The 25317-nt window shown below is 37.0% G+C and overlaps 1 protein-coding gene across 1 annotated transcript in view; it reads left to right on the plus strand.

The window, feature by feature from the left end:
• Window positions 1–12720: 12720 nt before the first annotated feature.
• The window catches only part of mdu (meduse), a 518612-nt gene continuing 506015 nt past the window's right edge, over window positions 12721–25317 (plus strand). The window contains exon 1 of the mRNA XM_069837376.1: window positions 12721–12899. The gene's annotated coding sequence lies outside the window, so the exon portion shown is untranslated. The remainder of the gene's footprint in view (window positions 12900–25317) is intronic.

A 25317-nucleotide genomic window follows, 5' to 3' on the forward strand; every position in this document is an offset into this window, starting at 1 on the left:
TGCCTTTGATGGACATTGGTTTAATTCCGACGGATCTCCATTCCATTAATATATTCGTAACAATTCTCCGATTAGTGGTTGGCAGCGTGAGGATGGGGATGGTATAGGGCAAGCCTGTCCAAACGTTTCTCATTGAAGACGAGCACTCAGCTGAAGGAGGGGAGTCGGAGAAATAACTCGCGAGCGCAGAGTGGTGGTGTCGTTGCGGTAGTGAAGGAGGGAAGTGCTCTAGTTAACTGTTCAGTATTCTTCAATATTCTCTTGTCTCTTGAGTTGTAATTACCTGTAGTGCATAATGGACGTAGGGAAACGAAAGAAACGTGATCACCAACCATGTTTCTTTTTTCATATATTATGGGAAAGCTGTTATTTTTTGTAACAGCTGGAGAACATTCTCAGTGCCTTATATGTCAGAAAATTATAAAAGGAAGACGAAAACATAATATAATGCATCACTACGACACCATACATAAAGCTGTGTATGATGAATTTGTTGGCGAAGATCTCAAGAGAAAAGTTGACGAGTTAAAATTATCTCTATATACTGAGGTAGGTTATAAATATATCGTCACATATTGAGTGGTTTTAAGCATTTAAAATGTATGTTTTAGTTTCATTTATAAAATGACACAAAATTAAAAGCACACAATTCATTATACACTAATTTTTGTGGAAAATGTAATATCAAGAACGATACATTGACTGAAATGGAATTGATATCACAAATTAGGTACATGACAATACACAAATGATTAGAATTACAGAAATGTACCTGATCTGTCACCGTGAGATTTCAGTATGGTGTGAAACCTCCATGCACTGCAACCAGAGCCTCTAAGCGTCGTGGCATGGAATCAAAGAGGGCCTGAATATGTTCCTGGGGAATCTCCCTCCACGCAGTTTGTATGCGAGTCCATAGATTGTCAGGAGTGGGTGCTGGAGGACCATGAGGAACAAGTTGCCGACCAACCATATTCCAGATATGTTCGATGGGCGATATGTCTGGCGAACGTGAAGGCCAGGGAAGCAGTGATACCCGTCGTTCTTCGAAGAAGACTTGCACAATCCTCGCCACATGTGGCCGGGCATTGTACTACTGAAATATGGTATGTGGAGTTACCTGAAGAAGGTGCAATACCTCGGGCTCTAAAACCTCCCTAATATAGCGGTTGCTGTTCAGATTGCCCTGAATACGCAGGAGGCGAGATAGCATATTGTATCCAATGGCGCCCCAAACCATCGCATTAGGAGTTTGTCTGTTATGCCGCTCAACAATGCAGGCTCTCAGATTGCGTTCACCACGATAGCGTCTAACACGTATGCGGCCATTATTGTGGGAAAAGTTGAAGCAGGACTCGTCTGAAAAGACTGCATTTTTCCCATTCAGCACGCCAGCAAGCCATCGGCTTTATACGAACTACATATTATACTATATTTCTTAAAGGAAACGCATTAACCGATATTTCAGTTTAATAGTGCACATTAAATCTTAGTCGAACATACATGGAATAGATTTGCATAGAAGCTGTAGACTCTGGAATTGGGAACTTAGAGATTACTTGTGAAGCCAATACTTCTTCAAGGGTATCTTAGATGTGTTCAAGGAGAAAATGGCGGGAAGTTCAGTTCTGAATAGTAGCCTACACATTTCCGTCATGCAAATAGTAACCGAATGTAACGATATGCCTCATTCCATACTCACTGTGTATACCAGGCCATTTAGGCGACTGGATTGGCATAGACCGATCCCTTTCAAGCCCTGGTAAAACAAGAAAACACTACAACAACGTTTTCGACCAGCAGAAATTCCACTATACAGAGTGTTTCAGAAATAAGTACCGACTTTTTAGGGATGATAGGTTGTGCCTAGGTGATTATATTTTGCATAGGGACATGGTGTCCGCGATGACTTCTTCTCTCGCTATCCAGTGTCAACATGCTGTCTATCCGCCTGGAAGTTAGACAGTCGGCATTGAAAAGAACATCTTTCATTTGTTTAAACTGCTACTCCACCTTTGAACTACATAGTGCTATGTAGTGAATATGCTGGCTGCTCTCCAGTTAATGTTGTGTTCCTCATCTTGACGGAATACATGTCGTGGTGGGCCGGTTCATTGGCCAGCACGGTCACCTGATCTCACGCCTCTTGATTTTTATTTGTGGTCACACATGAAGGCTTTGGTGTATCAAAAGTCGATAGACACTGAGTAAGACCTAGTTGCACTAATTGCCGCTGCTGCAAGCGAAGTTCACGATAATGAACATGATGTCTAACGGTCCTTGGTCCGACGAATTGAATTGTGTCGTCGGTGCAACTGCGGACACTTTGAATACCTTCTGTAAGTTACGTTCATGTAAATGCAAATGTAAACTGAATAAAACTGATCTTCAATTCTCGTGTCTTCTCTTCTTAACCAAAGTAGACATCTTATGCTTCGAACCCCATACCATTGTGGGATGTTAAAAAGTAGCCTACTCTGTACGTATTGTTCCCTCTTTCATTCCCACGTATTAGCAAATGCTGGGTAACTTTCGGTGCTGGACCCCGGACTCATTTCACCGGCATTATCACCTTCATCTTATTCAGACGCTAAATGACCTAAGCTGTTGATAAAGCGTCGTAAAATAACCTACTAAAAATTAATTCCCATGTACCTCCGGCTGCCTATCCCCAGGGTACGCTATGGCATCCCCCGTATCATGTAGAATAAAAGCGACTCATCAGGGACACCTGGTTCCTATGCTTAAAATTAATAACCAGACCCAACCTATCATCCCTAAAAACTTCGTTACTTATTTCTGAAACACTCTGTATAGTTACGTTCCGAAGCCAGGTCTCATATTCGGCTAACGATGCGCGGAATAAATGCTAGAACACGGTGAATTTTTCGAAAAAAGTAGGAAACGCGACAATGTAAATTAGTAGTTGTTTAGTGTAACTGGAGAGAACAAAGCTCGGGTACGACTTCGAACAGCAGAATATGTTGCCTTGCGTCAGCTCCGATTACATAACTCCGAAGTACTGGTTTACATTACCGGATATCCCTCTTTTTTATTGGAAACCACGCACCAAATCCATATGGCTCCGAGTCCATATTGCACCTGCTGCTTTCATTGAGGACAGCGTTCACACACCTGAGTCTCATGGCCGCGTTTTTCTTCTCAGACTTCTCTTTTCACGGTAAGTGAAATATATTCCTTTTTTTACGCAATTTATAATTGTTTCACTAAAGTTATTAGTCATTATGTTTAAAAGTGGACAAATAAGAGCTTATTCTCATGCGTATCTACGTGTACCCGTACATTTGCAAAGCCAATAAGAAATTGAAGGGAACACGTAACACCTCAAAAGAACGTTTTTCTTACTGCATGGAATTTCATACAATTTTTTGAGTTCATTCCATATGCAAATATAGAGGTGTGTTCAAAATCTCATGGAATTTGTTTAATTACTTTTCAAGAAGAAATGTTTAAATTTTAAAAACAAAATGTTTAATTGAATCGCCCCATGCAGAAAGGGCTTCAGTCCATTAGACCTGGTTTTGAGAAAACTAAGGAAAACAGTCTGTACTTTGTATTCCTTTCTGCATATAACTCTCAGTCTGACGCTTCAGTTTCTGTCTTTCCAAGCATTGGATTGAATTCCTTTCTGCACAGGCTGATGGAACCATCCATAAAGATATGATTTCCATCGATATCTCGTTTTTTTTCAAAATTTGTGACTGAAGCCCTTTCTGCATGGAGCGATTCAATTTATTTATATTTTAATTGCAGTCTCTTTACACAATTTGAAAAGAAAAACATGCAAATATGAAAATGTATACATCCATTTTGCTATCTCTCCATTAGTATTTTGGATATATTTTGTTAAATATGACGCGTTTTAACTATTAAAATAATAGTTTCATTAAAATCTCTATTTGCAATAATAAAAATGTTACAGTAATTTCCACGCGCAAAATTTTCAACCAGAAATTATTCATGCATTGCAAAAATTTGGTTGAAATTGATATTTACTATAGAAAGTATGTTTTGAATAATTTGTAAAATTTAATACCAGAAAAACAAAAAAGAGGCATAAAGTGTCACAAAAATATACACGCTCCTATTGCACGCACAAAGAAAATTCTATCGTTAACCACTTAGAGATTTAATTTTGCTAAATAATTTTGGAATGTCAATGTAGACATCTCAAGACATCATTTCTGCAGAGAAAATAATTACTCCAGATGACCCCAAAATTCAATTTTCATGTGTTGAGTGTCCCCTCAAGTAAAAGTGCCTGAATTATTTTTCGCACGTTGGCAAATCTGATATAACTCAGCTTGCCACTTCTCAACAAAGAGAAAATTAATTCTATACCTGAGGCAGTGGCGTGTCGGAACATTCCAAACCCTTCCCCGCAGCAATTTTCTGGCCCTCAGGTTTCATTAATAAGTGAAACGCATACAAGCAGTTTCTTCCTTATATTTTACAAATAGATACTAATTTTACAATGCCAAGATTATTGTGAGACGTTAAAAAGTCGCTGTTATAAGACTGACGAGCTTTCTCATACTGTATGTTTTATTCGTTTTGTAAAAAATTCAGTTCTTTATTATGTCACCAGTCACAGCTATGCTTGTAGATGATTACCTTTAATATATGCCTACGTCTTAAGTAGATGCATTGATTTAATATTTCAAAGGTATATAATTATAAAGATGTATATCGGGCGGGAAATGGAGCATCACTAAGAAGTTCAGACCAAGTAGGCAATTTGCGCCCCCGTGATGGAATGAGTAGCGTGCCGATTGTGCTCTCAACCATCCGTCAAAACACATATTCCTCTCCAGCCGTCAAATCCGTATATCATACCTCTGGTAGTAATTTGCCGTATCTCTCCGATTTTCATGAGTCTTTGGGTCGATTTATAAAACACGGACGAAAAAGTGGTTCCAAACCTCGGCTTTTGAACCACGATCGAGGTCTGAATCCTTACGCGATTTCTAAAACGAAGTCGAGACGCGGCTCGAGAAGAAACCGAGGTTCGTAGGTTTTATATATGGCAACGCAGCTAAAAATCGGTTTTTATTACTGTACACAGTCGATATTAGAAATAAATGAACATCGGGATTAATATTTTTATAGAATTGCAGTAAGTCACGTTCTTTTGTTCTCAGCTAAGATATTGTTATATTTAGGGAATATACGTGTGTTTAAAATAGTGGCATTACTTAGTATTTAATAGGGAACGGATTTTTAGGTACCAGAATGATATTGCCCAAATAATTAGCACAAGTCGAGCGTTTATGTTGTAGTTTATCGTTTGCTCATAACTACTACCAACATTAACAACCTAAATAACTGGTTCTAAGAATTAATGACCTAAATATTAACTGGATTAAAATTTCAATTGAAACAAAAATGTAGTATGGTTCTGTTTTCACATATAATAGGCTAGTACTACGTGGAAAGCCCCAGTAGCATAAAAATTAAAATAAGAAGACAAAATCACGTTTTCTTCATATTCTTGTAGGCCCACAACATTTTCGAGTATTAAATGAAATGTCCAAAACTACTGTAAAGACTAAGAATTAAGATATATCGTCCTATAGGCATAAAGGTATAATTAATATAAAATATTATACCTTACTTCCCTGAAAGCAACAAGAAGGTGTAAAAAATTGTCAACCCGTCGCCTCTTGCATTTCGTGCAGATTATAATTTAGTATTCTTGCTAAATTTTGCGTTCATTTCTTCGAGAATCGAAATATTCGCCAGAAATTATCGTCGTTATAAATAGGCCCCAGCCGTGGTCTCTGCTTCAGATCATGGTTTCGAGCCGTAGCCCCGAAAAATGAAAAAGACCTCGTTTTATAAATCCAAACGCGGTTTAAAGCCATGGTCGTGGTCTAGACCTCGTTTTAGAAATCGACCCTTTATGTCCCCGTCTATTATCTATTAGTCCCTCTTGAGGGGAGGGAAACGGACTGGGGACTGCCCTCGCAAGTAGGCTACTTAGTGAGTCATTGTACTATTCAAAATAGAATGTTGTGCATATCCTAAGGCCCCTGCGCTACAGATTCCCCTGTGGGCTACCTTCCAACCCCCTTACAGCTTGTAGAATTTCTTTTACATTTCCGCATAGGCATCACCGCGGTCTTTCAATCCCGGTTCCACGAGCTACCATGAGCCCTAGGGGAGACCCTACGATATATACTGTAGCACTACCACCAGCAACTAACGACCACACACCCGGGGTCCAAGTTAGGTGGCGGTTCGCAGCAAGCTCGAAATATGGGAAAGTAACTGAGATGATAAAGATAGAGGGGAGCTGTAATTATTATTGCGAAATGAGTACGAGATTCAATGTCGAAAGTTACCCAGCAATTCTGTTTCAGTTTATTTAGGGAGAACCTCGGAAGTAACCCAACCAGGTAACTTTCCCCAACCGAATTCTAAACAAAGCCGCTCGTTTCGCGATTAGACCAGCGAATACAAATTATAAAGAATGGACACTGGGCAAATTTTCCTGGTCTGTTTTTCTGCACGCATGTGTTCCGTTAGCGTATAATTTCACTTTCAGACGCTAGAGGTCAGTGTAATCATGCACCAACGAACGGTGGAACAGCAATCCTGATTCGCTGGCAATTCTGCTGAAATGTACGAGTATTTCCGCTGTCGACTGCTGGTGCGGTAACACCTAGGGCCAGACAATGATTGTTGTGGGATTACTATATTTACTACCTTTTTATATTTTCTGCCTCATTTTTTAGCAGTTGCTCACAGTTTTCATATTATTTAAAAGTCTAGCCTTCTATTTGCTAATCCTGCCCATGATTTTTAACTGTATAATGCACTATAAGACACAACACTACACTAACTACAACCCATATAATATACACTATTTACACACAAAAGGGCCGTATTCATAGACATTCTTAGCCTGGGCTTCTGGTGGATGATCAGCAAACTAACGTTTTTCGTGTTCATACACCAGTGTTAGCGATATGATATGAATCCTGTACAAGTAATCAGTCGATAGCCGGGGCTAGTTTAGCACGCTCGTAGCTCGGGCTAACGAAATGTCTATGAATAGCATGTGTTTCAGATACTACAATAACTATTTCTGTCAAGATGTAACAACCACATTACTACACTTATGATGAAAACAATTTTCAAACATGTCTGGCAAACAACTCAAGGAAAAATGCCATCTCCTGCTGTCTAGTGAATAAAACGAAAAAATATTGGAGATAGGGCTGCCACACTATTGAAGAAAGATATAAAATAAACAACCGAAATCACATTGAGAATGCGGTAAATTTGAAAAAATGAGAATGGAAAATGAAGTGGGCTAACGGAGTTTCAAAAATTCCACAATTAAATGACATAGCATTGAGTTAGGGCTTGAATTTTATTTGTTATAATATATTCTCTACAGTCAAAAGATTATTTTAAACATTCAAAGTATACCGAAATCCCACAACAACAACAACACAAATACACAACACATCCAACCACCCAACACAACACAAACAAGCTGCATTCCGAACAATGGTACACTGACTACTCAACATACCAATGAACCAACAAGATTACAACGAAGAGCTAAACACAATCAAATGCATAGCACAAGAAAACGAATACAATCCTAACATTATAGACAACATAATACGTAAGACAAAACATAATCACAAAAAACATAAGAATACAACACAAACACAAGAACACAAAAATACATCATACTAACATACGAAAACAAAAAAAAAACACACAAAATTGCAACCTCATTCAGGAAATTAAATTATAACATCGCATACAGAACAAATAACACTCTACAGAAACATCTCAACACACAAACAACACAAACAAACAAATACAACCACACAGGCGTATACAAACTCAAATGTAACACCTGCAACAACTTCTACATAGGACAGACATTTCAAACACGTTACAAAGAACATATCACAGCCATAACAAAATTACAAAACACCTCCACATATGCAGAACACATCACAAATGCTAACCACACCTACAGAGACATCAACACAGACATGGAAATACTACACATCCAACCAAAAAGCTAGAAACTAAACACACTAGAACAATATGAAATATACAGACACATAAAAACACACCCCAATGAAATTCTCAACACACAACTCAATTTCAGAACACACACACTCTTTGACTCTACATTACACCACACGAACACACCCCACAGGAAACAAAACAATAGGCGCCAAGACCAACAACGACCAGTTCTGAGGATGACCCATAAAAGGTCGAAACATGTAAACCAGGTACGATAGAATTTAACACAAGAAAGTCATATAATATATATTCCAAAGCTATTTTTATACAATTTGAATTTTATTCGAATTTCAATATCCTCTTCTCTTAAAAATCCTATAAGACTGAGAACGGAGCGAGCTCAAGGCTCAATCACTGACATTTGATAGTGATAACAATTTGTAATATTGTCGCTCTTATTACCGTCGTATTTAATGGTCACGAGTAACGCAGATAAATTTTGAATTGCTGTAGGGAGGTCGGGAATATTTATTTGATCTGTCATGTTCCTAACGGTCGCGGGGCCCACCTAGCCTCCTTTCGAAAGGATACCACAGAGGTTTAACCCAGAGGGTCAGGTGGCGAGTGACCTCTCACTGCCAAAGTTGAGAAAATACGGAACTTCTCGCTATGATGTGCATAAGATGGCATTATGTCACGAGGACAGCATATTTGTGTCTTATTTTATTTCATTATAGCCTGTAACCTCCGACGCGTCTGTCGGATGTTGTCATGAATACGAAATTAGGCCTACGTTAAGAAATGAACTTCGTAAGACATGGTCTTGCCTGGTTCAATTTACTGTTCTGGTATTTGACTGGAATCAAAATGAAACCGTGAAAGCTCAATCGGGATAGTGGAACAGTATCTTGCTTGGAATCGAAGGAAACCTACGAAACCTCAATTGAGATAATCGGCATCGAGAATCAAAAAACTCGGTACATTACACTCCGGTTTACCTATTCTGTTCGTAATGGTAAAGATATCCCTTTCAACATCATCTATGTAGGTGGAGATAGAGTTCCATACTTCTATGACCTCAGCAATATGAGACAATGTGGTTAGCACCACTCTACGACCGCCCTTCCTTCTCGCGAAAGAGCAGATACTCAATATTATAGTGACTGGGTGGACCTCTGGGTCATAGTTTTGGCAAACCACAATTCGAAACAGGACCCTAACCTTCTTCTTGTTGCTCTTTGAACTCATGTGCAGTACCTATAACTAGTAAAATAATGATAATAATGTTGATGGTGATAATAATAGTACACGAATGATTGAGGTTCTAGCTGGCTACTTATGAAGCAACCCCTAATTTTGAGATCTTACCGAATGGAAATATTGTAATCAAAAAAATGAAAGAATGCAGATGGAAATAATATAATCATAAAAAGATATTAGTTACTTCTTCCTCTTGTTATTTCTTTCTTATGAACACGGAAGGTAGTGACGATCACAAACCGCCTCTGCTGTCTTGATGCTCCCCCCCCCTCCCGTATTCACTTCGTGTGTAGCGGGTAGTATTTATATTGCGTCAGGAATTTGTGACTTTTTCTGTGCCTGTTTTACACCTTAGCTTCGCCACTGTCTCCCATTGCATAAAGATTCGTTCACGCCTGAAAGTAAGTTCTCACGAAAACACATTGGGTGCTATTCATAGACATTTCGCTAGCCCGCCCTACGAGCGTGCTAAACTAGCCCCGGCTATCGACTGGTTACTTGTACAGGATTCATATAATATCGCTAACACTGGTTTAGTTCACTGATCATCCACCGGAAGCCCGAGCTAAGAATGTCTATGAATACGGCCCATTAAGTTTTCCGAAAGGGAATTAACCTATGGCTGCTGATCTTGATTTGTGTCTAAGATTATACCTTTTATTTGCGTCAGTTATTTCTGCTACATACAAACCCTGCTAGATGATCGTACGTCATAATACGTCATTATACGTGGTGAGTTATCGCAAACTCAGGGAAAAGCGTACTACAATACTGAGCACACATGATGTGAATCTTAATGTTGTTTGACTGCTAAATGTCTAAGGTTCACTTAAGATAAACTGCAAAGTAAATTGCATGTAACAATCTCAAAATTCTACCGCCCCTGCTAAGTCGCCGCCTCGGGTCCGGGCGCATGTGGCCCATACGAAAATACGGGCCTTTGTATATCATTTTTCTCTATCAAACGATAGTTTGAGTTCTCATATAGCTAGTTAAAAGATTGAACTTGTTCTAAAATATCGTTTTTGATTTAATTTTACTTCCAATGGGATGTTTTCCACTGAATGCCATTTTTTTTGTGTGGGTGTCAAAAATTAAAATTATATCATCCACAAATAAAAGTAAATTCAAATAAAATTATCTATAGTAACCTCAGACATCGAAGACATTTTTAGGACTATTTCGTGAATATAATAAAAATGTAAATAATATATCCCTAAAATTCACTCACAATAATTAATAATTGTGTATTTGTGAATACTTAATCTATTTAGAAATTGTGAAGTTGAAATAAAGGAATATCGATTACTGCAATAAAGAAATTGGATGCTATTCAGTAATGCCAATTGAGAAAAGCGAAATACAGGTTTAACAATTTTAATTACATGTGCTGCGCTTTTCTCTTGTTATTATAACATAAATATATTTTCATTATCTGCTGAAATCATAATTTAATTTAAACATTTTATAGTATAATTACAAATAACCTGATCAATACATTAATTAAATGAACAATTGTTATGAAGGAGTGTCATTTTCTTTAGATAGAATGGACATGGCGTTGGAAGATGAAGATGCAGATGTGAAAGTAGGATTTCGCACTTTATTTAGTGTAATGGATTCATGCTCATCGATTTATGGGGAAACAGTTGGCGACACTAACTAAACACAAGAACGATCATGTGATAAATTGATAGTGATAAATCGAGCTGCAAAAATTATCGCGATGTATGACTGTGGTTGGTTGAAATTCAAAATATAATTTTGTTACACTTCATTGGTCCAAAATCCAATGACGTCATATAAACGAAATAGTCATCATTATTTAATACCCATATTAATCTGATCATTTAATTTCTGTACCATCTCATCTACATACGTACATATTGAATAGCGTAAGGAATAAGTTACATCCCTGTTTAACACCTTTGTTTGTTGTTATTCGTATGGCGTTTTCATTTGTAGTATAACTGGTACAGGTCTTGTTTATATATAGGCTTTTTTGTTACATTAATTAGGTTCGAACACTCTAAGAATATTTAAATGACCATATCTGGCAGGATTTAGGTATATTTCCAAAATTGAAGACGTAGCTCCGTTATATGGTGGTATCTCACCATGAGAGGCGAGGCTTGATATCTGCCGGTCCTGTAAATTTGTAGTATTCAATGGAAAACATAAAGTACCGTAGTTTTATCTCTTAGGGTACGTAGGCCTACACGTTGGAGCGACGATAAACGATAAAAGAAGCAGCGATCCTATATCAGAGAGAATTGAAGCATGCATTGTCATTGAGGTGTGCATATTGGAATAACGATAAAAGCGAAGATGCACGATAAAAGCGACGAAAAACCAAAGTTCCATTTTCTTCGCTCTTGTCGTTCATATGATCTCTGATTAAGATAATATTAACCTGTATAAATACCGGTGGTTATCAATATATCCTAATATTAATCGATTTATTATTATTTCGGCTTATTAAATTAATTATTGTAGATATTGACAAATTGATCAGTTGTGTATTTATTCGTCATATGTTATGTGACCTCAAGAACCAATCACAACACAACGAATTTATCCTATCTTCGGGATGAGAAACGGGTTGAATTTTGTACGTATTTAAGTTACATTAACCTTGAACTTAGCAGCTGATATTTCCTATATATATTCTTTCATTAAGTGGATGCATAGAATATCTTCTACTGATAAAACAAAATGTTCGCTTCCCGCGACCTCGTTGCTCCGATATGAACACTTGATTCTTTGATAATACCAAAGCGTCGCTAAATCATTTTTCTTATCGTTTATCGTTGCTCCAACGTGTACGTACCCTTAGACTTAAAATATCTGTTTTCCCTTCGATCTGGAAACCATAGTTGTCCCATTTATCGCTGTGATGGTCAATAATCGATTCTCAATGGCGTCTGTAGTTTAAGAAGATAATTAAATAACCACCTGTTCCCCGTAGACGAGGACACAAAGAGAATAAAGCAAGCAGATTCGATTCAATTTCGTCTACGTGCCACCTCCACACGTACATTGTAAATGAAGTTTAGGTTATACAAACGAGAGCTTTTATTCCGTGTTTATTATCCATTACAGTAATCGAACACATATAATGTTGTTCAAAATGGTCTCAGGTGTCTCGTTGTTCGTCGTGAAGAACCGCTAGTACAGCTCTTTGACTTCCGGGGACTGGTTTCAAAGACACCCCCCCTCTCTAGCTACAACCGCTCCATTAAAGAATATATTGTATAACGGACCAAGATGCACAGCATTTATACGAAGAGAAATAAGACCATAATCGTAGAAATATGAAACGCGCTCTAAAAATAGTGGGCCATATCAGATTTGGTTGGTCAAGACAAAGCAGTTCAAGGTCACAGTGACAGGGAGCGCACGGCAACAGGTGGCGTGGTTGTGCCTCCGCAGTCGGTCTGTTGGGTCGAGGCGGAGAGCACGCGAGCGAGGTACGTGATGTGGTTGCTTTGCTGTTGAGTGTGCGGTAACAACGTGTTTACAAACTATATTTGCTGGCGTGCTGGTTGGTACACATTCATGACGAGAGTTCCATTCCATTGCTGCGTGTTTCTGCGGGATTAGGATCCTTTCCTGATGTAAGGTTGGATGAGAACACCATATATGTTTTTATATTATAATACATTGTTGTGTTTGCATTAGTGATTTATTATAATAAAAGGTTAAGTTTCACTTCTTGGTTTAAAGTGCTATGCACATAGAACTGAATGTTGTTATTTTTGAGGTGCCGGTATTGTTATTCATTTCAACACCCCGTATTATTGTGATAAGGTTATATTGTTTAAATATTTACTATTCTAATTACGTATATAATTAGACTTATACGAATGAATTTCTTTTTTTAATTGTCATGTTTACGATATCTTTCGTTATTAAATAATCATCTTCAGCATCAGTGCATTGGACCAAAGCGAAAGGATGACAATTGTTGTTACAATTAAATATTTTTATCTGCAATACAATGAATTTTTATTGAGCTATAGTTTTGATTAAATTATAAATACTCGATTTATTTAGAGTAAATTCCGTATAATTTTGCATTGCATGATGGTAAATAACAGAACTTTCTGCGCAATTATTACAGATGTTAAAGCGATTTTGGATATTCTTTGGTTCTTCCCTAAACAATGGTGAAGAATAGAGACAAATTTGTGAAATATTTACTATTTCATCAAATTAATTTCCTTTTTTGGACAGCAAGAGATTTATTAACATGTAGGCTACTTCATTTACAATTAAACCCGCGCAATTTGAATGTGCATGGCGGCAAGTTACTCTTTTTTTGGCGCAATAAAATGTAGAATTTCAGTGGATTTCACACACTATTTATTTTTTTTTCATTGATAAATACTAGCATATTGGTATGCTATATATATATATACTGTATATACATACTGTATATATATATATTCAACTTCGGTAAACAAAGAGCATACTGTATGTAAAACGTATTAGAGTACGTACACGTTGGAGCAACGATAAACGATAAAGGTTAGTTCACAATAAACCGGGAACGGAAACGAGAACGAGAACGGAAATATTGTTAAAATATGTGTATTTAACATTATTTCCGTTCTCGTTCTCGTTTCCGTTCCCGGTTTATTGTGAACCAGCCTTAAAAGAAACGCCCTAACGTCGCTTTGGTATTATCAAAGAATCAAGTGTTCATATCGGAGCAACGAGAACGCGGGAAGCGAATATTTTTATTTTTCAGTAGAAGATATGCTATACATCCACTCAATGAAAGAATATATATAGAAAATATCAGCTGCTAGGTTCGAGGTTAATGTAACTTAAATACGTACAAAATTGAACCCGTGTCTCATCCCAAAGCTAGTATAAATTCATTGTGATGTGATTGGTTCTTGTGATCACATAACGTATCACGAATAAATACACAACTAATCAATTTGTCAATATCCATGATAATTAATTTAATCTGCCGAAACAATAATAAATCGATTAATATTCGGATATATTGATAACCGCCGGTCATTATATAGATTAATATTATCTTAATCAGAGATCATATGAACGACAAACGCGAAGAAAATGGAATTTTTTTTGTCGCTTTTATCGTTACTCCAATATGCACACCTCAATGACAATGCATGCTTCAATTCTCTCTGATATAACATCGCTGCTTCTTTTATCGTTTATCGTCGCTCGAACGTGTACGTACCCTTACATTATATTGTTCATTTCGTTACGTTACGGAATGCTAGTGGATAAATGCTGGGGCGATCGTAAACGGTTGGGTTGGTGAGGATGGAATGTAGCGGTCTTGCATGGATGTTGTGTCCCGTCGTTTGCCTGGAGGCATTGAGGAAAACCATGGAAATCCTCTTCCTCTCAAGTTGGATCAAAACAATAGATTTTTCGAAGGCAAAGCACTGTACAGTTAGATATTTTTGCATTGAGTTATCTTCGTTGCTTAATACAATCGTATTGAAACATCGATGTCGATGAGTAGCGTTATGTGAAAGATTCTATTATATCGTCGTTAATTTTGTAGAATCTTCAGTGACGATAGAGAAAATAATTTTTCAGGAGGAAGAAAAAAATAATGAAATGTCAATAGGTCTACACTGATCCTCTGTGCCATTTATGTTCACCATATTCACCAACGTTTTCTACCGAATTATTTCATATTATTATGTAGGCCCATTGATTTTTAATTAATTTTTTCTTCCTCCTGAAAGAAATATATTGTGTACTTCCACATAGGAGGTTTCATAAAATCAACGACGATATTCAAGTGGTGATTGTATTTATAGAAGTATCTTAGATCTGTACAGAAGTGTCATGGAGCTATTTCAAGGACAGATGAAATAAACAATGTCATGTCCATTGTTATCTTGAGTGAAGGCCCTACACGACTGAAGACCACTACGAAATAATGATTATTTGAATATTGTAAAGATCTTTAGTGATCCAAAGTAATGCGTACCGTACTTAAACCCTTTTACAACAGATTTTATTCACGATTAAGTACTAATTTTTACTCCATTTTTGTTGTTTTTGGTCCAAGGAAAATACTTGTATTTTACGAAAACACTCTTGTTTTAATCACAGATTTATAGTGCTAAAGTGGATCACCGTGTTTATTTCGCATATATTTCGTCTGACCCGGCTGCAATACACGCAACTGAGACGTAGACCTACAGCTTTAATGTTCCGTGAAAGATATTGTTGTGTGTTCGATTTCCGCCTAGAACAGCGATGGTTGTCTTCTGTCTTTGAGATGGTAAAGGTGTACATCTTTAACGTTGCGTGGGAATCATGATTAGCATATCCCTTAGTATTGTTTCCTCTTCTGCTAACAACGCAATATCAGTAGCAAATCTTATGCACTTTATTCTTCTTCCTCTTACTTTCACCCCCCCCAGTTCTTCACCAAATCTTCCAAGTAGATGTTGAACGGGATAGGTGCACAGTCTAGTATATACAGTCACGAAGCTCAATACGTAGTAAATATGCATCCATAGATAGTTGCTAACCACTAGGATCGCTAATATCGCCTCATTACAGACAATACAAAATAGTACCGGCACAGTTCATTGTTCCTAGCATCCTCACAACTCAAGCTTCGTTACTGTATATACTAGACTGTGGCAGGTGATAAAGGGCATCCTTGTCGTACTCCTTTCCCTATTTCACTTCCTTCAGACATTTCTTCTCCTATCTTGACTCGTTGTTTCATATAAAGATTACTGAACAGCCTCCTGTCTTTCCAATCCGCACCTATTTTCTTCAGGAAGTCAATCAATTTGTCTATCAAACTTCTTTTAACATGCTATTCATTCATTCATTCATTGTGTTCTGCCCAAGGGCCTGTCTTTCACTGCAAATCCAGCATTCTCCAGTCTTTCCTATTTCTGCCTTTCTCTTTGTCTCTTCACATGCTATTATACTCTAAAATTATTTTATCTTGAAAATGATTTTTTCGCTTGATTATGAAACACTTGAGAAGAACCAACAGTTTCACTGTTTTATTTTTACTGAGACCCTGCTGACCCATTCTGAAGCAGTAATTATATATTATTTACCAATGTTTTAATGTGCAAATACAATAGGACCTCAGCTGATTCGCTACTGACAAATGAGACACCACTGTTAGATTTCTCCCCCCGTTTCTCTACAGGGTGCTGTGTGCCACTGCGCAACCAAAAGAAAAACCATAGATGAAATTCTAACGAACAGTCTGAAGGAGTAGGATTATTTTATTTGATGACGCTTTCTTTCGAGATTATTAACCTTCTAAATTCAAAGTGAAAGAGAATTGAGCAACAAATTTTGTCGATATAATATGACTGAGAATATTTCCGTACAGCAATGCTAAGGATGTCATTGTCCACTAAAATCTATCGCCCTCGACCAGACTTAAACCCACGAACTTTGTATACAACGGTTATCGTGACAACAGCGAGAAAATATTAGATTAATTCCTAGTAATTTCCTGGATTCATATTAAATTTCTCTCAGGTTTACCTACCCTTTTAATACAGATTTAAAATCCAGTTTGGTGTCGGGGAGAGTATTGCATTTTGACCAATGATCAGCACGGCACAGAGTCACCGCAGGGCCAACACAGGGCAGCACATAATAAGAGACATACACTCAATCCCGCGAAAGGAAGACATCTCTTTCATTACTCCTGCCGGGAATCGAACCACTGACTTTAGTTGGAAGCGCTTGCGCTATCCACGTAGCCAATGCGGCGGACTTTTTGGATGTATGACGATAATATCGATGGTGTTTTGTAGAAAGGACGCTATCAACAAAATCAGGAGCTCTAAAGAATTTTTTTAAGATACATCATTTCATAAAATGTGTTACTTTGCCTCAGTATTTTCATTATTATTATTATTATTGTTATTATTTTTATTTTTCATACATCAAGAAAATGACTCGATGGAGAAATAATTTATAATCGTTTATTAACGTAAAGCCACAAAATTGTTGATAACGCCCTTCTCGAAAAACAACATTGCTATAGGCCTGAAAAAATAATTTCTTTCACTTTATGTCTCTGTCAACGCTAGTAAACTTACATTAGGGCCTATATTTCATTGCGCATATGAAAGCATAGTCATAAATGAGTTTGGAAAAAGTTTCACATATATTTTTCTTTTTATTCTGCATTTAAATGTGTACCTTTATGTAATTGTATCTCTCTAAAATGACTGGCTACGTAAATTTTACAATCATACTCTCGGTATGGCATAGTTGCGCCCCGCGGTCAATTGGGAGCCCTAGGCATGGCATAGTTGCGCCCCGAAGAAATCAGGTAGCAGAATGGACATGGCGTAGTTGTGCCCCGAAGGGCATAGTACAGTACACACGAAAGTGATTGTCATAAAATCAATAAATTACTTAAAATATTATAGTCGTAGCTGCATTGAAATCAGGTACCATAATGGAGAGGGGGATAGTGCACACGGAAGTGACTGTCATAAAAGAAATAAATTACATAAAATATTATAGTCGTAGCTGCATTGAAATCAGGTACCATAATGGAGAGGGGGATAGTGCACACGGAAGTGACTGTCATAAAATAAATAAATTACATAAAATATTATAGTCGTAGCTGCATTGAAATCAGGTACCATAATGGGGAGGGGGATAGTGCACACGGAAGTGACTGTCATAAAATAAATAAATTACATAAAATATTATAGTCGTAGCTGCATTGAAATCAGGTACCATAATGGAGAGGGGGATAGTGCACACGGAAGTGACTGTCATAAAATAAATAAATTACATAAAATATTATAGTCGTAGCTGCATTGAAATCAGGTACCATAATGGAGAGGGGGATAGTGCACACGGAAGTGACTGTCATAAAATAAATAAATTACATAAAATATTATAGTCGTAGCTGCATTGAAATCAGGTACCATAATGGAGAGGGGGATAGTGCACACGGAAGTGACTGTCATAAAATAAATAAATTACATAAAATATTATAGTCGTAGCTGCATTAAAATCAGGTACCATAACGGAGAGGGGGATAGTGCACACGGAAGTGACTGTCATAAAATAAATAAATTACATAAAATATTATAGTCGTAGCTGCATTAAAATCAGGTACCATAATGGAGAGGGGGATAGTGCACACGGAAGTGACTGTCATAAAATAAATAAATTACATAAAATATTATAGTCGTAGCTGCATTGAAATCAGGTACCATAATGGAGAGGGGGATAGTGCACACGGAAGTGACTGTCATAAAATAAATAAATTACATAAAATATTATAGTCGTAGCTGCATTGAAATCAGGTACCATAATGGAGAGGGGGATAGTGCACACGGAAGTGACTGTCATAAAATAAATAAATTACATAAAATATTATAGTCGTAGCTGCATTAAAATCAGGTACCATAACGGAGAGGGGGATAGTGCACACGGAAGTGACTGTCATAAAATAAATAAATTACATAAAATATTATAGTCGTAGCTGCATTGAAATCAGGTACCATAATGGAGAGGGGGATAGTGCACACGGAAGTGACTGTCATAAAATAAATAAATTACATAAAATATTATAGTCGTAGCTGCATTGAAATCAGGTACCATAATGGAGAGGGGGATAGTGCACACGGAAGTGACTGTCATAAAATAAATAAATTACATAAAATATTATAGTCGTAGCTGCATTGAAATCAGGTACCATAATGGAGAGGGGGATAGTGCACACGGAAGTGACTGTCATAAAATAAATAAATTACATAAAATATTATAGTCGTAGCTGCATTGAAATCAGGTACCATAATGGAGAGGGGGATGGTGCACACGGAAGTGACTGTCATAAAATAAATAAATTACATAAAATATTATAGTCGTAGCTGCATTGAAATCAGGTACCATAATGGAGAGGGGGATAGTGCACACGGAAGTGACTGTCATAAAATAAATAAATTACATAAAATATTATAGTCGTAGCTGCATTGAAATCAGGTACCATAATGGAGAGGGCATAGTACCCACGGAAAATCATAAAATAAATCAATTACTTAAAATATTATAGTCGTAGCTGCATTGAAATCAGGTACCATAATGGAGAGGGCATAGTACGCACGGAAAATCATAAAATAAATAAATTACTTAAAAATATTATAGTCGTAGCTGCATTGAAATCATATACCATAATGGAGAGGACATAGTACACACGGAAGTGATTGTCATAAAATAAATAAATTACTTAAAAATATTACAGTCGTACCTGCATTTTTCTAAGAACATGTATTTATCTATTTTACCGCTTCTGAATTCCTCGATCACGTGGTTTAAAAAAATTGAGTCTTTCATGGAATATCTTATTATTTCATCGAGGCGCAACTATGCCATGCCCATTTTCTCTATGGTATGGGAACGGGGCGCAAGTATGCCCACAAAACAGACTCTTTTTTATCTGCTGTATCTTACCTGACCGTAGGGCGCAACCATGCCCTGCCCCCTACTCTTGTGTTGCTTTGGTAGACCTACTGGTAGTGTCCTGTGACGCATAATTATCACTTTAAAAAATAGAAGACATTTTTAACGACAGAATAACAATCTTAGAATGGCACATTACATGTTGCAGTAGCAATAATAACAACACCAATTTTTGGGCATAACGTACATTCTATCATGATTGTTGTCTTCCGTAAAGGATTGAAATTTCAGACAGTTCCATCCACATTTGCGTAATTACAGGGAACTAACATTAGACATTCTCCAGTATCTGGACTTCTTGGTCATGTGGTCAACAAGCCGCAAGGCGACAGCGTTCTGAAGACACTTGACAAATTCAAGAAAGAGACAGGCTCCCAGTTCGTGTGGGAGGGCAATAATTTTCTACCTTCAGCCGGAATATACTATTATAAACACATTACTTGTACCTATTTGCATATTCATAGTGCATACAGTATTTGCATGCATATTTAAATATTTGATTCGCATATTTACCAGTTTTATTAGCGACATTACGTGAATATATAGCTTAATAGATTTATCATTACCGTTAGACGTATGTGGTAATTAGAGAATTTAGTTTTTTTCAGTAATAAATAATAATAATAATAATAATAATAATAATAATAATAATAATAATAATTTAATTGTCCAACTTGCAGTGCGTAAGGCGAAATTACTGAACAATGGCAGAGAAACTGAAAAAATTATTATTTTATTGAGGTTACCAAACTGAGTGTATTACTAACGGGTGTACGCCTGTAAACAGGCTTTGCTTAATACGGCGAAGTTCCAAAAGAGACATCCGCGAGTAACATCACGCTTAGCCATGATTCAGTGCAACAGCTTTTCGGCAATAGAATTTCGCGTCTTAGACATTACATTACACATTCAATTTATTGACTTGTAATTGCTGGTACTGTCGGCCATTCTCCCTAATGCACATTTCCTCCCTTTTGGAAAGATTCCATAGAATTGAACCCTAGGTATATGGTCTGTTTCATTCAGTAACGACCGATGTCTTAAGGCTTTAGTTTTAAAATTTTGTCACTTTCTGAGTTGACATCTACCTGTGGAGGTAACTTTTTTATCGATTTTGTGGGAGAATGTTCTAACCTATAGGTGTAGCCCAGCGAATAGGGATTATAAAGAATGGACACTGAGCGAATTTTCCTGTGTTTTGTTTCTCTGTGCGCCAGCGTTTATTACCACTTTCAAGCGCTAGAGTTAAGTGTAATCGAGCATACGCTAAGATAATTGAGAATAGAGTTGAGACACAGGATTCAAACATCGCCTACCTTATTGCATAATCCAGTAACGCTTTGCTTCAAATAAATTCAAGTTAACAGCTTTTCCTTATTTCTCAGTGACAAACTAGTTGTAATAATAATATTTTATATTTCAGATATAATAAATTATATAATAAAATAATATAATACATTATAAAATTAAGTATCGAATTCGTTTAATATTTGTATATAATATAATATAGGTATATAGTTTTACTTCTCGTAAGAGTTTTGTTTTTCCATTTTCAGCGCTATCAAATCATTATATATTTTAATTGTTGTTGGGGTCAACGTCTCAACTCTCATTATAAAGGAACTCTAGAGTCTATACATTACAGTTAATGACGGATTTATTATTTTATTTGAGTACATAATGTACCTAGAGGTATTAATTATATGTGTTATATTTCCGCTGTGTCGACTGCTAGCTGGTGTGATGTCAGCGCCAACTCTAGGGAGAAAGCAGAATCTCACGCTTTAGCTGGCTTGAAGGTCATTGAAATCAGTCCGGCTACATCAAAGGTACCGACGCGAAGTGTCCATTCTTTACAATCCCTATTCGCTGTGTAGCCTATTCATAGAGGTTTTCTGTAGTTATAACGCGATTTGAGTCATTTTTATTTAAAAGAGAATCGCTTTTTCTTACTTTTTTCTGCCTAATTCTGCCAAACTTAGACTGAGTTGTCTGTTGACAATGCACAGTGAACCAATTCCAACAATACGAAATGATATACGTGGCGGGAATACACCGAGGTACCTCGACGTACATGAATTCCCTACCTAAATGGCTCTAAGTTCTGCCCTCCAACCCAAACAACGATTTTACAATACTTCTGAAACATGGACACATTTACCAGTCATCAAAAGGGCTTTTAATTTCAAGGAACTTGCCTACCTGTAGGGGTTTGCACTTTACAATGACAATATTTTTTTACTATTGCAACATTCTACTAACAGATCTTAATTCTAATTTAGCCCAAAGATTGCAGCGCGTTCATAATGCCTGCATACGTTTCATTTGCAACATCCGCAAATATGATCCCTTGAAACGCTCCAATGGATAAGATTACAAGACCGAAGATACAATAATTATATCCATTCAATAATTTTCCTATATGACATCAATACTTCTTCGCCTATCTTCAGTGCGTTTTAATTTCTTATCCTCATATCACAACCTGGGTACTCGTTCTAAAAATAACCTTTCATTATCTATGCCTTGCCATGAAACAGCTCACTATTCTTCTTCTTTCACAGCATCAGCAGTTCGTTTCTGGAACACCTACCCAGCTCCCTCAGGAACTGTCGAACGATATTGCAATTTAAAAGTAGATTATTCAAATACGTGACCAGTACTAAGCCACATAACTCCTAGCTTCAGATTTAATTTTTCCGTTCCTTTATCCTATTATGACTGTTGTATGTCGGCCTACTTTTATCATTGAAATTATAAATCTTCATTGTAATCCTACAATTTGTTAGTACGATACATATTTTACTAATTATCTGAAAATGTTTTCTTTCTTCTTCATTCATGTTTAATTTTTCTTTGTGTGTATGTGTGTATATATAATTTTCCTCAGTCATACCACAGTCTAGTATATACAGTCGCGAAGCTCAATACGTAGTAAATATGCAAACATTAGATAGTTGCTCACCACTAGGATCGCTAATATCGCCTCATTACAGGCAATGCAAAATAGTACCGTCACAGTCTATTGTTTCTAGCACCCTCAAAACTCAAGCTTCGTGACTGTATATAGTAGACTGTGGTCATACGGAGTACTGAAATTACAAACATACTCCGAAAATCAAGATTCATCATAACCTGCAAATCGAATAAGACTGATTCCGTACGACGGAACTTATCAATGACAGCTGGCATTGTTGTGTTGTTTGGTGTCTGTTAAATCGCTCCTGCTCCTGGAGCAAGCTCCGCCCATTCTGACGCCCCACTCCGCATGACCGGAAATTATGCTCGACAATAAACACCTTCTCCTCTGTCGTGAGAACCATAATTGCAGAAATTAACACAACACTTAATCCACTTACTTACTTACAAATGGCTTTTAAGGAACCCGAAGGTTCATTGCCGCCCTCACATAAGCCCGCCAGCGGTCCCTATCCTGTGCAAGATTAATCCAGTCTCTATCATCATACCCCACCTCCCTCAAATGCATTTTAATATTATCCTCCCATCTACGTCTCGGCCTCCCTAAAGGTTTTTTTTCCCTCCGGTCTCCCAACTAACTCTCTATATGCATTTCTGGATTCGCCCATACGTGCTACATGCCCTGCCCATCTCAAACGTCTGGATTTAATGTTCCTAATTATGTCAGGTGAACAATATAATGCGTGCAGTTCTGTGTTGTGTAACTTTCTCCATCCTCCTGTAACTTCATCCCGCTTAGCCCCAAATATTTTCCTAAGTACCTTATTCTCAAACACCCTTAACCTATGTTCCTCTCTCAGAGTGAGTGTCCAAGTTTCACAACCATACAGAACAACCGGTAATATAACTGTTTTATAAATTCTAACTTTCAGATTTTTGGACAGCAGACTGGATGATAAGAGCTTCTCAACCGAATAATAACACGCATTTCCCATATTTATTCTGCGTTTAATTTCCTCCCGAGTCATTTATATTTGTTACTGTTGCTCCAAGATATTCGAATTTTTCCACCTCTTCGAAGGATAAATCTCCAATTTTTATATTTCCATTTCGTACAATATTCTGGTCACGAGACATAATCATATACTTAGTCTTTTCGGGATTTACTTCCAAACCGATCGCTTTACTTGCTTCAAGTAAAATTTCCGTGTTTTCCCTAATCGTTTGTGTATTTTCTCCTAACATATTCACGTCATCCGCATAGACAAGAACCTGATGTAACCCGTTCACTTCCAAACCCTGCTTGTTATCCTGAACTTTCCTAATGGCATATTCTAGAGCGAAGTTAAAAAGTAAAGGTGATAGTGCATCTCCCTGCTTTAGCCCGCAGTGAATTGGAAAAGCATCAGATAGAAACTGACCTATACGGACTCTGATGTATGTTTCACTGAGACACATTTTAATTAATCGAACTAGTTTCTTGGGAATACCAAATTCAATAAGAATATCATATAATACTTCCCTCTTAACCGAGTCATATGCCTTTTTGAAATCTATGAATAACTGATGTACTGTACCCTTATACTCCCATTTTTTCTTCATTATCTGTCGAATACAAAAAATCTGATCAATAGTCGATCTATTACGCCGAAAACCGCACTGATGATCCCCAATAATTTCATCTACGTACGGAGTTAATCTTCTCAAAAGAATATCCACAATATGTCAAACTATTACATACAATAAATAAATACTTCGTTGCTAGAGAAACGTGGACAACAGATGAGCAATAATTTCAGTGTCATTTGTTTTGCCCCATATCGCATGCATCTTGCGACTGAAGTTCAATTTGTATTAATGCAGAAAGAGAAATTAACACAATTCCTAATACCATTATGCCTGTAGCTTTTATGGCCACGCATGTTAGGCAGTTTTTATGTAAAACATTCGACCTACTTTAAAGGAGAGGAATTGTGTTACGATATTCACCTGCCATAGCGGAAATTGTGATTCATAGTGCCCTTTTTACGTAGGTGATGTATTTTAAACATATGACTAGTCATAATTATTATAGCGTGCCGACTTATTTCTATACAATTACTATTTACAAATAATCGCATAATATATTCACTTCAAGAGTTACTCTAATTTGGAAGCAAAATATTGGTAATACTTATCACATCGGTAACTTAAGTAGACTAAGTTGATGCGGATTTTCTTACCATAAACGCATTACAGACCAGACACCGTTGATTTTCTTGTTGGAAACGCGTTCACTTATTCACAGCAGAGAACAAAATAATATACCCCTTTGACGTCGTAATTGTTGTACCTAACTGTTAGGAAATTCTGAAGGTAGATGATACAACCACAGTCTAGTATTTATATAGTCACGAAGCTCGAGTTTTGAGGGTGCTAGGAACAATAGACTATGCCGGTACTATTTCGCATTGTCTGTAATGGGGCGATAGTAGCGATCCTAGTAGTGAGCAACTATCTATGGATGCATATTTACTACATATTGAGCTTCGTGACTGTGTATACTAGACTGTGATACAACCAAGATTTCCGGTATATATATCCCTCTTACGAAATTACAGAAAAAAATGTAATTGCATAGTATTGATCTTAGCCAAT

This window comes from Periplaneta americana, chromosome 10 (genome assembly GCF_040183065.1).
Source record: "Periplaneta americana isolate PAMFEO1 chromosome 10, P.americana_PAMFEO1_priV1, whole genome shotgun sequence".
Classification (NCBI taxonomy): domain Eukaryota; kingdom Metazoa; phylum Arthropoda; class Insecta; order Blattodea; family Blattidae; genus Periplaneta; species Periplaneta americana.